This window comes from Xenopus laevis, chromosome 9_10S (genome assembly GCF_017654675.1).
Source record: "Xenopus laevis strain J_2021 chromosome 9_10S, Xenopus_laevis_v10.1, whole genome shotgun sequence".
Lineage (NCBI taxonomy): Eukaryota > Metazoa > Chordata > Amphibia > Anura > Pipidae > Xenopus > Xenopus laevis.
Window position 1 is genome coordinate 25394505 of NC_054388.1, and position 12972 is coordinate 25407476.

Below are 12972 nucleotides of genomic sequence, written 5' to 3' on the forward strand. Positions count from 1 at the left end.
GGCTCTTAAGTATTCATCAAAGGATCACAGCCGGTATTTGAACTCAAAGCTCCACAGCCGTAAACCAGGCGCTGTGCAACAAGGTCTGAGCCCTTGGAAAAAGAAGAGAAGTGGTTAGTTGGTCAAACTCCTCCTCCCTCATAGTGCACATGTAGGCAGCAGCAGCAACGAAAATCCAGATTGGCGTTAAACAGCTTTCCTTACAGGGTGTGCAAAGCACCAGCAGAAGCTGCAAAGCAGCAATAATACCCTGGCCGCACGACGCAGTTGTCAATACGGAACAGGGGCTTCAGGTGGAGAAAGAACCTCCAGAAACAAAACTGCACCCGGTAATCTACAACTTGGCAAATAAGTGAGTACTTTCTTGTCCTGTAAAATAAAGAAAAGAGAGTTAGTTTAAACTGTTAACCCTCTCACGCTATGCCCAACAATTTCCAACAGTTTTGCTACAATCTAACACTTAAATGGTTGAACCATCACAAGTTTGCCCAAGTTCTAAACATCTGTAAGACACAAATTTTAAAAGAATTAAAAACAATTAAACCCGGAAAATAGCTTGTAGGTCGTATTCCCTATTTAATTCCTGGGGTGTGAGGGTTTCTAATCTCCTAATCCACATGGCTTCTTTCTTAAAACCGGACCAAAGGTCTTCTGCATTATATTTTCATTACTTTAAAACACTTTAATTTTTTGGTGTTACTGTTCCTTTAACAATACACTACTTTTGGCACAAAGAAGAAAGTTAAAATGCAGTGCTCCTTTAATAACTGGTCAGTCTATGTAATGAGTTCGAGTTCAGTTCACTGTATGACAGTCAAACTCCTGTAATGCTTCCATGTTCAAATTCCCCCATTATAAATTTGTTGTAGTGGCAGACAGAAGCTTTGTTTGCTGCAGCCTGATAGTTCACCATAGTTGATTTCTTCTGCCTCACCACTGTTGACTTTGGTTGAGCACCTCCTCAGCCTTGGTAAACATAGAAAATTTGAGAGATCCAGTGGAATTCTCTGCAGTCATGGCAGCCTGCTAGGTCCAGTGTTTCTTCAGTCACCTCCCTCTGTTGGGAAGAGTTTCAGCAATTCCTCACAGTCTGAGTCTATTAATTCATATGGCTTTTCCCCATCACTGTTTATTGCATGTGGTTGTGCTCCAAGTGAAACAAGATATCTAGAGAAAGAGAAGAATAATTTCGTAATCACAGATTACTGGTTTATCCACACATACATCATAAACATATACATATACACAGCAGCTTATTTATATAAACAATAGTAGTGTTTCTGAAACATACACAGCAATTTTACCAGTGCAGGACAACACTGCATTATATTTTCATTACTTTAAAACACTTTTATTTTTTGACGTTACTGTTCCTTTAATAACCAAATTGTAAATTGTTTGTTTGTTACATAGTAACATAGTAAGTAAGGTTGAAAAAAGACACATGTCCATCGAGTTCAACCTTTTTTTTTTCTTTCTTTTTATTAACTATCTATCTGCCAGTTGATCCAGAGGAAGGCAAAAAACCCATCTGAAGCCTCTCCAATTTGCCTCAGAGGGGGAAAAATTCCTTCCTGACTCCAAAATGGCAATCGGACTAGTCCCTGGATCAACTTGTACTATGAGCTATTTCCCATAACCCTGTATTCCCTCACTTGCTAAAAAGCTATCCAACCCCTTCTTAAAGTGGACCCGTCACCCAGACATAAAAATCTGTATAATAAAAGTCCTTCTTAAATTAAATATGAAATCCAATTTCTTTTTTTTATTAAAGCATTCATAGCTGTTGTAAACTCATTTAAAAATATCAGCTGTCAATCAAGTATTGCCTACCCCGCCTCTATGCCTAGGCATAGAGGTGGGGCAAGCAATTACTTTCACTTTCCATTCAGCACTTCCTAGATGTCACCGCTCTCCCTACATTCCCCCAGCTCTCTTAACGATTTAATTGTGTAACCAGTGCATGGGGATGGACATTGGGTCCTTGTCCCCTGGTGCACAAACAAGATTCTGAGATGATACAAGGCTTGCCTTAATAACAGTGTCCACAAAATGGCTCCTTCCTGGTTGCTATAATTATGAGTTCCCAGACTGATGGAAACAAGATTCAAATAATTTATACAGTGTAATTAAAGTTCATTTTGCTTGACTAACATGATAAAATAGGATTTGGATCATTTTGTTTGGGTGACGGGTCCCCTTTAAAGCTATCTAATGTATCAGCCTGTACAACTGATTCAAGGAGAGAATTCCACATCTTCACAGCTCTCACTGTAAAAAACCCCTTCCGAATATTTAGGCGGAACCTCTTTTCTTCTAATCGGAATGGGTGACCTCGTGGTAAATAAAGCATTAGAGAGATTATTATATGATCCCCTTATATATTTATACATAGTCATCATATCACCCCTTAAGCCCTTAAGCGCCTCTTCTCCAGCGTGAACATCTCCAATTTGGCCAGTCTTTCCTCATAGCTAAGATTTTCAATACCTTTTACCAGCTTAGTTGCCCTTCTCTGTACCCTCTCTAATACAATAATGTCCTGTTTGAGTGATGGAGACCAAAACTGTACGGCATATTCTAGATGGGGCCTTACAAGTGCTCTATACAGTGGAAGAATGACCCCCTCCTCCCTTGACTCTATGCCCCTTTTAATACAGCTCAAGACCTTATTTGCCCTTGATGCTGCCGACTGGCATTGCTTGCTACAGCCAAGTTTATCATCTACAAGGACTCCAAGGTCCTTTTCCATAATGGATTTGCCTAGTGCAGTCCCATTAAGGGTATAAGTGGCTTAGGTATTTTTACCTCCCAGGTGCATGACCTTACATTTATCAACATTGAATCTCATTTGCCACTTAGCTGCCCAGATTGCCAGTTTGTCAAGATCATGTTGCAAGGATGCCACATCCTGGATGGAATTAATTAGGCTGGATAATTTTGTGTCATCTGCAAACACTGATACATTACTTACATTACTTACAACACCCTCCCCTAAGTCATTAATGAACAAGTAAAAAAAAAGTGGACCCAATACTGAACCCTGGGGGACCCCACTAAGAACCTTACTCCAAGTAGAGAATGTCCCATTAACAACCACCCTCTGTACCCGATCCTGTAGCCAGTTTCCTATCCACGTGCAAACGACTTCATTAAGCCCAACAGACCTTCGTTTAGAAAGCAGTCGTTTGTGGGGCACAGTATCAAACGCTTTGGCAAAATCCAAATAGATCACATCTACTGCCCCCCACTGTCCAGAATCTTACTTACCACATCATAAAATGCAATCAAATTCGTCTGACATGACCTATCCTTCATAAAGCCATGCTGATTGTTGCTCATAATGCCATTCATTAGGACAAAATTTTGAATGTGATCCCTTAACAAGCCTTCAAATAATTTGACTATAATTGCCAGGCTGAGATTGTGATCCCTTTTTAAATATTGGAATAACATCAGCTTTTCTCCAATCCATAGGCACCATACCAGATGACAGTGAATCTGAGAAAATCAGAAACTGAACTGAGCTCTCTTAGAACCCGAGGGTGTATGCCATCAGGCCCTGGAGCCTTGTTTACATTAATTTGTATTAAGGCTTTTTGAATCATATCCTGAGTCAGCCACTGACTAGATTGAGCTGAACCATTCGTGCAGTTATAAAGTGAGCCTGTAAACCCAGACTCCTCTATTGTATACACTGAAAAAAAGAACTGATTTAACACATTTGCCTTTTCTGTATCTGTTACAACCATACTGGTACCATTATTTAATGGAGCAACACTCTCAACCTGCATCTTTTTACTATTAATATATTTAAAAAACTTTTTAGGGTTAGTTTTCACCTCCACCGCAATTAACTCTTCATTTCTATTCTTGGCCTTCCGGATTGCTGATTTACAACATTTATTACAGTGTTTATATTCATTAAATGCAGCTTCTGTCCCTACAGATTTGTAGTTTTTAAATGCCTTTCTCTTCTTTCCCATTAACTTCTTTACTTCTGTATTAAGCCACAGAGGATGATTCTTAGAGCTTCTATGTTTAGTCCTTAAGGGAATAAATTGAGAACAGTAATGATTTAATATCATTTTAAAGGACAACCATTTCTGTTCTGTGTTTTTAGCTGAAAACTTATTGCTCCAATCAATGCTCTGTAGGGCAGCCCTCAAGGCACTAAAATTAGCTTTTCCAAAATTCATGGTTTTTGTTGCCCCAGTATATTTTTGTTTTTTGCACCAGACATTAAAAGATATAAAATTATTGTCACTATTACCCAGGGGTTCAATGACTTGCACATTTACTATAAGTTTTGGGTCATTTGAGATCACTAAATCAAGAATAGCATTTTTTCTGGTAGGCTCCTCAACAAATTGTGCTAAAAAATTGTTGTGCAATAAGTTTATAAACTTGTTCCCATTAACTGATCTAGCAGTACTGTTGCTCCAGTCAATATCTGGGTAATTGAAATCCCCCATTTTCATTACTTTACCTAAACTAGCAGCCTTTTCTATTTGCATTAGGAGCTTTGTCTCTTCCTCCTCACTTACATTAGGGGGTCTATAGCATACGCCTACAATTAATTTGCTTTGTTCTTTACAATTGGTGAAGAACTCCACCCATACGACTTCTGCCCCCTCATTTTCTAACAAAACCTCCTCCTTTATATGAGCTTTTAAATCCTGCCTAACATACAGACATACCCCTCCTCCTTTTCTATTGCCTCTGTCCCTCCGAAACAAAGTATAGCCACTGATATTTACTGCCCAGTCATGCGACTCATTCAGCCATGTTTCGGCAACACCAATCATATCATATTTTCCTTCCAACACCAGCAGCTCCAGCTCTCCCATTTTACCAGTCAGACTTCTTGCATTTGTAAACATACATTTAATACTGGTACCATATTGAATAAATGACACGTGGTCCTCCCTATCCTTAACAGTACCCCCAGCCAAATCTCCTCCCCCATTTTCCCTTTCTTTGCCCACTATCTCATCTAACCTGTCTTCCACTGAATCTTTTACAGAACCCTCCCCCCCACACCTAGTTTAAAATCTCCTCCAACCGTCTAGTCATCTTCTCTCCCAAAACAGCTGCCCCATCATCATTGAGGTGCAGCCCATCCCTATCAAAGAGCCTGTAGCCGACTGAGAAATCAGCCCAGTTCTCCAAAAACCCAAAACCCTCCTCCCTACACCAATCTTCCAGCCACGCATTAATCTCCCTACACTCCCACTGTCTCCTTACTGTTGCTCGTGGCTCAGGTAATATCTCTGAGAAAATTACCTTGGAAGTCCTCACCCTCAGCTTTGCACCTAGTTTTTTAAAATCATTTTTGAGGACTTCACCACCTCCTCTAACTTTGTCATTGGTACCTATGTGTACCGAGACCCTCCCAATAATCTGTCCACTCGTTCCACCACATGCCGAACCCTAGCACCAGGCAAGCAGCAGACTGTTCGGCATGTAGGGGCCTTGCGACAGATTACCCTATCCACCTTTCTAATAATTGAATCCCCTATAACTAGAACCTGCCTTTCCTTCCTTGCACTCCCCCCACCACCCGTATTAGAGCCACTGCCTCCCAGGGTGCTCCGGGAGTCAGCCTGCTCCATACATGCCAGTTCGGAGTTTTCCTCCCCAGCATCTTCAGCCATAACGGCGAATTTGCTGTTTTGGACAAACTGTGGACCAGCCCTCCTACCCTTCTGTCCCCTACTTCCCCTCTTGACTGTCACAAACCTTCCTCCCTCATTAGCCTCCACTGCCCCTTCTCCTCCCCCCACTCCACTAGCCCCTGCCAGTGGTTGCTCTGTGAGCCTTCTGTCATTCCCCTTGTTTGTCGCTGCTCTCAGTGCTGCAAGTTCACCCCTTAGAGTCTGCAGCTCAGATTCCAAGATGAAAACCCACCGACATCTCTCACATGTAAATACTGCATGGAACTGCTGCTCCAACACCACATACATGTGACAAGACACACACTGAATAATACCAGCAAACCCACTCATATTTACACTGGGTACTTATAGTCTCCCAAATGTAATTCCTCACAAACGCCTTTTTGGTTTTAAACGCCTTAAGGTCTGTTGATGATTTTATAACTCTACATGAAATACATAATTTCCCTGAATTCTGCACTGCACAATTGCTGCATTGACAAGATAGGACAGCTAGATGTTATATATTGAGAAGAATGTTTGTGTGTTTGGCAATATAAGATTTTTAGAGTTTTTTGTGTGTGAATTATGGCCTGTAGCTTTATAAATCAAGTCAGATCATAGTCAGGATTTTGCTTGCAGCTGTGACTCAGGGTGGACAACCTATAGCTGTTAAAGGCACCTGTACAGGTTCCCTAAGTGCTCCCAACCGACCAGTGAGTTCATAAAACCCTCATGCTAGGTTCACTAGGTTCAACAATGATTCCTAGCATCTGCCAAAAGCAGTCGTGAAAAATGATTGTGCTACATCTTAACAGGCTGTAGATTTTTGTGTATCTATTTTGAGTAAAACCCTCTGCCATAGTGAAGCTTAATTTTTTTGCTCTGCGCTGTCTTTTTTAAAAAAAATTTTTTTAAATAAAGCTATAATTGAAAAGAGCATTTTGCTTACAATTCTAATTGCTTTATTCAAAATGTGATTAGTGGCCATTAAATTAGTTATTACGTTCAAGACAAAGTATTATTATTATTACAGGTATGAGACCTGTTATACAGAAGGCATATTTCTGATATTTGGATCTCATTAGCTTAAGTTTATTAAAAAAAAATACTAGGATTGTTTTGCCCCAATAAGGATTAATTCTATCTTAGTTGGGATCAGAACTAGCAAGTTAAATATAGACTTTAAAGGTTGAGCTTGATGAAATGTGTCTTTTTTCAACCTAACTTACTATGTTACTATGTACTTTGTTACCATGTAGTACAAGGTACGGCTTTATTATTACAGAGAAAAAGAATATCATTTTTAAAAATGTGAAATATATGATTAAAATGGAGTCTGTAATTCAAAGCTTTCTGGATTACAGGTTTCCAGAAAACAGATGCCACACCTATATTATTATTATATAATATAGCATTTATAAAGCACAATCATATTTCCCAGCGCTGTAAATTAAATGGGTCTGTATACTAAAAATACAGATTACATACACTAATACAAATATTTGAGTAAGGCTTTGGCAAATCTTACATAAACATTTATAAATATAACAAGATGCGGCAGGCGCGATTTTGTGGCGCTCCCGGGGCCAAATCCTAATTCAGGACTACCACCCCGTTAACTGGAGGGAGACACCCCTCAACAGGGGAGACTTACCCTTGGACCCTGTCGCTGGCCAACGACACTCGAGCCGCGTCTCCAACTGCCTCCACGGGTGTGCCGTGCTTGCGGCCTACTAAAGTGACGGAGGCCCCGACCTCTAGTACTTGGTCACAGCCCATCCGCGGGCGCAAGGGAGCCGGACCCCGCTGAAATCCTTGTGGAACGTCCCGGATACTGCCCCTGCGTGCTGCCACCTGGGGTGAGTGTGTGTGGGTCCCCGGGAGCGTCACAACCTCACTGCTTGCCTGCCATTCCACTGCCTGTGTTTGGGGCAGCGCAGTGCTACAAGCTGCTGCTCTACTGACAGGCAATTCACACCTCCCCCATATCAGCAGCACTATTGCTTAAAGTGCCAGGGGGAGAAGACATAGAACTGGTGTTCTACTACATGGCAGAACCCAGGCTGGACACTCTTCTGGGGATTGTCCACTAGTGTTGAGTGCATCACACACACACTCCCTGCACCTGATTTCTGCCTGACACTTGTGACAATCCGCTGGCTTGTGCACAGGGAGAGACAATACAGCCTACTGTGCTGGGACATACTCGGCAGACTGCTGTAAGGGCGTACCAGGAACTAATTTTCAAGTAGTATCACTACAACGCCTCCATCTACAGCTAGAATTGCACCCTACCACAACTTGGACTTTATGTTACACGCCTGAATATATAGTAAAGTGCATAAATAAAACACATGTGATTTATGCACTAGAAGTTTGTGTGTTCCAACCAATACTTTAACCAGCACATTGTTGCCTATCCATCCTCGGATACTGTGAATAGCAACAAACAGAATACTTAAACGTCAATATTACTCAGAACTCAATATGGGGAAACACTCTCAAAAAACCAAGTCAGAGGCAGCAGCTCGACTAGAGCGATTTGCTCATTCTCAACCTCAGCCACCTCTTCCGGAGGATGAATTGAATCCCTCTCCGCCTCCATCCCCTCCTCCCTTACAGATGACTCGGGAGGCCCCTGAGCCAACCATGAGTGAGCTTCTGGGGGCAATAATGGAAAGCCGTACCACCACAACAGCGCAACTGGAGGCGATTAAAGTTGACTTATCTCTGCTGCGTCATGACTTACAAAATATTCGTGAACGCACAACAGCGGTGGAGACTAGAGTATCCGATGTGGAGGACTTAATCCCACCTATGCAACAAGATATCCGGGATATTAAAACTCAGCTCAAGCAAGCGCTGGACAAGACTGATGACCTTGAAAACAGACTACGCAGAAATAATATCCGTATTATTGGCCTTCCAGAACGGGTAGAAGGGCAACATCCAGAAGCTTTCATTGAGAAATGGCTAAAGGACACTCTGGGTACAGATACCTTTACTCCACTCTTTGCCGTAGAGAGAGCTCATCGGATCCCTACCAGAGCCCTCCCGCCGGGGGCTCCGCCACGGCCGTTTCTGCTAAAATTACTGCATTATAAAGACAGGGATGCTGCACTGAAGGCGGCCAGAGTAAAAGGACCCATACTCTACAATGGAGCAACAGTGTCCCTCTACCCCGATTTTTCACCTATAATCCAAAAGCAGAGAGCCACCTTTACGGCAGTAAAGAGGCATCTGAGGGATGCCAAAATTCCATACAGCATGCTCTACCCAGCAAAACTGCGAATCCAGGATGGAGACCGGATACTATTCCTCAATACACCAGCGGAAGCTGAGGACTGGCTGACACGTAAATGGATACGACACTCCCCACCGAGAGACAGGAGAACCCCTCCGAATAGTCCCCAATAGAAGACAACATTGCTGCAGAGACGAGGACGATTCCCCACTGCTCAATCTACAACCTACAACTGGAACTGTTACACTGTTCAGAAACCGACTGATACACATTGTGGACAACACCCGCAGTCGAGTAGGATACGACTTTGCTGCAGAGAGGAAGACGATCCCTTATTTCTCGACAAGTTACCTATGTCGTTCACCATAGACTATGAAACAGAGGGACTGAATTCTTGCTTGTGAGCCCCTGCTGCTTGACGGGGGGCCCATTTAGGGGTATTGAAGGAATCGTCCTCCATCAATCTGTGACTACTTAAGTTTAGAGTTGCTTCAAATTCAGGTAACACAGACCATACTGTAATGGTTGGTATGATGCACACTTACATGACGATTTGGTTGCATGTTCCCCCAATTTAATCTGCTTTTGCAGACTATGTTACTGGGTATAAGACCTGCTCAAGTTGGGAGGGCGGGTAGGGTGGGGTTTGGGATAATGTTGTGTTTTTTGTATGTCTATGTTAACATGCCATTTGTTATTGCAATATTGGTTGCTACTGCCTATATGCACAGCTGCTCCAACTCCATAGTAGCCACATTTACTCATGTGTCTCCCCTGTATTACGTACTCAAATCATCTGGTACTGTCCCCTTCTATTTACTACCTCATGGCTGACATAACATTAATTTCCTGGAATATTCGGGGATTAAACGATAAATTTAAGAGAGCACAGATGTTTAATTACCTAAAGAGACACCCCCCATCCCTGTTGTTACTGCAAGAAACCCACTTGACCGGACAAAAGGTACTGGCTTTGAGGAGGCACTGGGTGGGATTTGCCTACCATTCCACTTACTCTACATATGCTAGGGGAGTGTCTATTCTGGTACGGAGGTCAGTGCAATTCAATCTGTTAACACTCAGGACTGACTTCTATGGTAGATTTATTATTCTCCATTGTACAATTGACAACTCTCCTCTAATTATAGTCAATCTCTACGTTCCGCCCCCATTTAATATGAATGTGCTTAACATTATTGACAAGAAATTGGCGGATCTTCCCACCGCTCCTACTTGTTTTATGGGTGATTTTAATGCCCTCATGGATCCGCAGATGGACAAACTAAACCCTCCTTATCCCACTGGGAACAAACTACTGACATGGGCTAACACCTTGGGTCTTACAGATGTCTGGAGATGGAGAAACCCTAGTCAAAAAGCCTTCTCCTGCCATTCTACCACACATCAATCTTTTACTAGAATAGACCTAGTGTTGGCAACGCCTGACCTCCTTCCTAGAGTAGGTAGTGTACATTACCTCCCCCGCATTCTTTCGGACCATTCGCCACTATCACTTACTTTAACCATGGTGACCTCCCCAAAATTCAATATGTGGAGATTTAGTCCAATTTGGCTTAAAAACAACACTGTACTGGAAAGTGCAACCACGGCAGTTACAGAGTACTGGGTACTGAATGCAGGTTCGGCTGCGCCACCTATCCTTTGGGATGCTTCAAAAGCTTATATGAGAGGGCAACTCACTAGGGCAGTCCACAAAGCCAGGGCGGAAGCCAAGGCACAAGTGAAGGAGGCTGAGAAAGCTCTGGAGGAAGCTGAATCAGCCTACACTGCCGACCCCTCCCCACTACGGTACGGTAGACTAGTAGACTCCCACCACTCTCTAGCTAGGGAACAGACCCTCCTTACCCGTAAAGCACAATTGTATTCCTATCAGCGGACCTTTGAAACTGGGGACAGAAGTAGTAGGACTCTGGCTTACTTGGCGAAACTACAAACCCCTGTAACTGCAATAGCTTCTGTAGCTGCTGCAGATGGTAATCTACAATCTACGCCCCAAGATATTGCGGACACCTTTGCAGAATACTTTACAACGCTGTACGCCTCCCAATACAACTACACTGAAATAGAGCTCCAGCACCACCTCAGTCAAGTTGTTACCCCCATACTGACAACAGGCCAAAAAGACATGCTAGATTCCCCGATTACTAATCAAGAACTGGTACAAGCCATCAATGCCCTGGCTCCTGGTAAAACCCCCGGCCCTGATGGGATACCAGCAGATCTCTATAAGAACTTATCTGAGCACCTAGCACCTCACTTGCTTTTTACCCTCTCAATGGCTACTCAAAATTTTACATTACCACCCTCGTTTCTAGAAGCCATTATTGTCCTAATATTAAAACCTCACAAAAACCCACAAGCTTGTAGCTCCTACAGGCCGATATCTTTGCTCAACACTGATGCCAAAATATTGGCCAAGATTTTAGCCACCAGGTTGGCTCAGGTCATGCCTGACCTGATCCACCCGGACCAAACTGGTTTTATGGCTGGCAAGACCACAAATATTAACTTAAGGAGACTATTTTTCAATTTACAGAAGTTACATGACAATGCAGGCGCCAGGGTAGTGCTATCACTCGATTCAGCCAAAGCCTTTGACTCCGTGGAGTGGAAGTATCTATGGGCAGTACTATCTAAATTCGGCTTTGGTCCCAATTTTGTACGCTGGATTCAAATGCTATACTCGGCCCCCACAGCGCGAGTCAAAGCAAATGGCACAATATCTAAACCCTTCTCATTGGCAAGGGGCACGAGGCAGGGATGTCCCCTCTCACCTCTGCTGTTCGCATTGGCCATTGAGCCCCTTGCAATCATGATAAGACACTCTCCCTCACTTGAGGGTTGGCGCCTGGGACCAGTAGAGGAGAGAATCTCTTTGTATGCAGATGACCTGTTGGTATACTTAGCGGATGCGGGCCCGTCACTTGACAATTTAGCCACAATTATAACGCACTTTGGAAAACTTTCCGGACTCCAAATTAATTGGGATAAATCTGCGCTATTGCGAATAGACTCTACACCCCTTCCTGAGCTACCACAGAACATCCCTCTAGTGTCGGTTGAAAGCTTTAAGTACCTAGGGATTGACGTCCACCCTAACCTGCATACCTTTATATCACGTAACCTTGATCCAGTGCTATCAGCCCTTAATTTTACGCTTCCGGTATGGTCCAAACTCCCATTAACTCTTTGGGGGAGAATAAACATATTCAAGATGGTATATCTCCCACGGTTTCTGTATATATTTCATAATTCACCCATTCATATCCCCAGAAGTTTCTTTAAAACTGTCAATCAAGCCCTGACACACTTCATATGGGGGGGGAAGACACCTAGGCTGGCCTGGCGTAAACTAGTCCCCGCCTCTAAGGACGGGGGTTTGGGACTTCCGGATCTGTACCTCTATTACCTAGCCAGTCAACTTCACTATGTTCAATGGTGGTTTGACCCGGATCCGTACAACCCAAACACGAATCTCCATGCGCTGGCTGTGGGATCTCTAGAAGGCCTTAGGCATCTTCCATATAGAGCACCAGCAGATTATGAGAACCTGCCGGTGGTTATGGCTACTCCAAGAAAAGCTTGGAGTCTGGCTCTCAAGCTTTATCCCCAACACTCTCTCGTTCTAACCCCAAACACACCCCTATGGGCGAATTCCCGCCTTGCCCACTTCCAGAAGTTCCCTGATTTTCTATACTGGCCTAATAAAAGAATTCGGCGATTGCAAGATTTACTAGATGGAACTACATTTGGATCCTATGAATTTTTCAAAGAGAAACTAGCTGACCCCAATTTATCTCTGTTTCGATATCTCCAACTTAGGCATCTATTCCAGGCACAATTTGGTAGCCTTGATATACGGATTTCCCAATCCCCATTTGAAACGCTACTATGGTCTACAACACTAACTAAACCAACGTCCACATTGTATAAAACCCTGATACAAACAATCCCCTCGCCTTTCAAAAAAGCATACAGTAAATGGCAAGCTTGCGTCCCGAACATCACTGAGGAGGATTGGGATGAGGCAACAGAGGAAAGCTACTA